The sequence below is a fragment of the Nicotiana attenuata genome, unplaced genomic scaffold (assembly GCF_001879085.1).
Source record: "Nicotiana attenuata strain UT unplaced genomic scaffold, NIATTr2, whole genome shotgun sequence".
NCBI classification, from domain to species: Eukaryota; Viridiplantae; Streptophyta; class Magnoliopsida; order Solanales; family Solanaceae; genus Nicotiana; species Nicotiana attenuata.
The window spans coordinates 748441-752274 of record NW_017670287.1 but is presented as its reverse complement, the minus strand read 5'-3'; the positions used below and the strand labels follow the sequence as shown (position 1 = coordinate 752274).

General features: G+C 39.4%; 1 long non-coding RNA gene across 1 annotated transcript; it reads right to left on the bottom strand.

Moving 5' to 3' along the window:
* Positions 1 to 648: 648 nt before the first annotated feature.
* LOC109237260 lies at positions 649 to 1623 on the bottom strand. The gene is made up of 2 exons (XR_002069617.1): positions 1551 to 1623; positions 649 to 914 (listed from the first exon to the last, which is right to left on the bottom strand). It is a non-coding gene; the product is annotated as an uncharacterized LOC109237260 (long non-coding RNA).
* Between the last annotated feature and the right edge of the window lie 2211 nt (positions 1624 to 3834).

Sequence of the window (3834 nt, the reverse complement as noted above, 5' to 3'; positions counted from 1 at the left end):
TAACCGGCACGCAACCCAAATATNTTTATCGATTCTTCTTCTCTTCCACTCACACGATCCAAGAAAGTACTACTCATATTCTTGTTTACTACCATACTTCGTTGTCAGGAGGAAGTATCTTCCACACCATTTGGTATTTGGGTGATTTGTTCTTCCTATTTACTTTTGTGGCCACTCCTCATATTTATTACTCATTATTGATTCTTCATTTACTCCTAAAAGTGTGCATTTAATGACGGAATATACGGTTATAAGCATTTGGTAAACAGTGCCACCCAAACTCTAAACTAGATCTAGAAATTATTATGCTTGATTAGGATTCACCTTTCACCTCAGTTATCATTAAATTAGTTTAACAAAGAGTAGCATACTTTTGTCAAACAACGTTCACCACAAGATTTTTTGCGGCAGTTTTGTACAACCTCCACGGCGACCGCCACAAAATAAATTTTTAATTTGTGGCGGTTAATAAAACTAATTACTGGCAATTTGTAACCTCCATAATATGATTTCAATGTTTAAAAAAATAATTTGTGGGAATTTATAACCATCACAATTTGATCTCAATCTAATAAAAAAGGATTAGTGGTGGCAATCTGTAACTACCACAATATCTCTCTGAAAGTTTATATTCGAGGATTCAATATATAATTTTACTAAATAACTCTCACAAATCAAATTCCATTAAAAATATCAATGCTAACAAACATCACAATTTTAAATTCATATCAAACTAAAACTTATACAAATAAATGTATGATAACTTAAACATAATACAATAAAGAGTAGATCCTCATCTTAATAAATAAATATACAAAGTGCAATGTACTTCCTTGGTGATTTTGCATTGTCATCGCTTGATGCTACTCTTACATCCATGAGGGGAAGTAGACTCAGCTCTCCACATCACTAAGCTGAAATAATGAAACAAAAATATTTGATGAAAAACTTATAATTGACTAGCATTTTGACAAACCAAAAGCACAAATCAAGTTACATAAATAGACGAAAGCTCAAATTTTTTTAACAAATTAATCTGTCACTTGGTCTAATCAAGGCATTAAACAGAAGTTGCTGGATATTATCACGTGAATAAGAGCTAAAGCACAAAGTTAATTCCTCGTATATCATCACAAATCTTACCTCAACGAACTACTCTACTTGGCAACATAAATTCTAGCCATATTCATGAAATAAATAAAAACCACCTATGTAACTATTAAAGTATAAGTGTCACGACCCCAAAACCGATCCGATCGTGATGGCGCCTATCGTGAAACTAAGCCAGCCAACTGATTTCCAAATGATCCATATTTCATTTAAAACTTAAGTAAAACCATGTTTCCAACTGAAATCCGATAAAAGATATAAAGTAAAAGTCAAAACAAAGCGTAAAATGCAAGCCCGACCTCGGGTGTCACTAAGTCATGAGCAAAGTACTACAACGATTCGAAATAAAACAAGACTAACATAGTCTAAGAATAGCCAACAAATACACTAAAAGGAAGATAAGGAAGGAGAAGGCGGGACTGCAATCCCTAGGAAGATACCTTGCTATCTCCAAGGAAAGTTCACAACTGAAATGATCAGCAACTGCTACCGTGGCCAAAGATACCTAGATCTGCACACAAGGTACAGGGGATAACGTGAGCACACCAATTCAATAAGTAACAAGTCCAAACTATGGACTGACAGGTAGTGACGAACCAAACCTCAACAGGTAATACATTTAAACTGTACAAAAAAGTAGACATGCTTGCAGTTCAAATAATACCTCAACAGTAAATAAAATGCAGTCTACACAGTACGGGGTATAAAACTCAGGAAAATCTCTATGTACCAATGCACATATAGCTTGACCAATGTTCCGTGTACCTCCACTCACAAGTGCTCAATCGCTCGATATTGTATATGGCCATCAGGCCTAGGGAAGATCCATCTCGGAATATATATATATATATATATATATATATATATATATAGTACCGAGGAAGGCCATTCCAGCCCTATGGAGAAGATCCATCTCCAGGTATAAATACTTCGGACAAGATCCATGTCCAGGGAAGATCCATCACCCAATATCATCAACTGCGCTCACTGGGGGTGTGTTACAGACTCCAGAGGGGCTCCTACAGCCGGCTATCATAATCATCAACATAACCGTTGCGGCGTGCAGTCCGATCCCATATACTGTCACTCACAATCAGGCTCTCGGCCTTACTCATCATCGCTCTCCAGTCTCACTCACACGGGCGCAAAATGTCATGATATTAGCCCGAACAATGATATGATATGTCAAATAACAATAATCGAGACTGAGGCATGATATAATATGCATGAACATGACTGAGTATAAAATATCAATAAAGCAAGTAACATGACAGCAAGAATCGACCCCTAGAGTCTCAACAGTATTAACGTAAAGCCTTAACATGATAATTAGCATGATTTACAGCTCATAAACTTAATCACATAAGCGCAACACAAATATCAGCAAGAAAGAGTCAGTAAGCGGGGCCATGGAATGATCCAGGCCGTAATTCCCACAGTGCACGCCACACGCCCGTCACTTGGCTCTTGCGTCACCTCAATAGTAATCATAAAACACATAGTTTGGGGTTTCGAACCCTCGGAACCAAGTTTGGAAATGTTACTTACCTCAACCCAAGCCAAACTCTAGCCCGCGATGCCCTTTCCTATCGATTCGGCCTCCAAATGCCTCGAATCTAACCGAAATCAGTTTATAACCATCAATATACACTAATGGAGTGAAACCCATACGAAATTAATCAAATTACATCACAAATATCGAAATTGACCAAACCCGACCCCTGGGCCCATGTCTCGGAATCCGATAAAAATTACATCAATAGAATCCTTCTCCTCCCATGAGTTCATACATACCAAATATACCAAAATCCAACCATAAATGACCCCTCGAATCCCTAAATTTAGGTCTCCAATTCCCAAGCCCTAAACCCACAATTTTTGCTACTAAATTCCATAGATTTCAAGTTTAATCAGTCAAAAACCACAATAGAAACAAGTTTAGGGTCCAAAAACCTTACCTCCACAAAACCTTCTTGAATTCCCTCTTCAATTTGCACTCCCAAGCTCTCTCCCGAATGAAAAATGGTGAAAAACCACTCAAAATCGCGAAGGGGTCAAATTTATATGTTCTGCCCCAGCTAAACCGCTTTTGCGGTCGAAATCTCGCACATGCGGACACACACCTGGGGTCGCAGGTGCGCATCTGCGAATTCCACTTATCCGCCCAAAGACCGCACCTGCGATCAAAATCCCGCACCTGCGCCATTGCAGGTGCGCCTAAAATCCCGCTTCTGCCGCTCCAGTCATTCATTCCCTTGGCCGCATCTGCGTTCCCTTTTTCGCTTCTGCGGGCCCGCACCTGCAGTCCCCAAGCCGCAGGTGCGGTTATGACAGGAGCTTCAGCACTTCAGCTGCTAATTCCAACTTCAAACCTCCCGTCAACCACTCGAAATCATCCCGAGGCTCCCGGGACCTCAACCAAAAGTACGAGCAAGTTATATACCACCTTCCAAACTTATACCAATCTTCGAAACACCTAAACAACATCGAAACATCGAATCAACCCCGAATTCAAGCTTATGAACTCCAAAAAACTTCCGAATTCTGCTTTCGATCAAAAAGTCTATCAAACCTCGTCCGAATGACCTGAAATTTTGCACACACATCCCATATGACGCAACAGACCTACTGCAACTTCCGAAATTCCATTCCGACCCCGATATCAAAATTTCCACTATCAACCGGAAAATGCCAAAAATCTATTTTCGCCAATTCAAGCCTAAA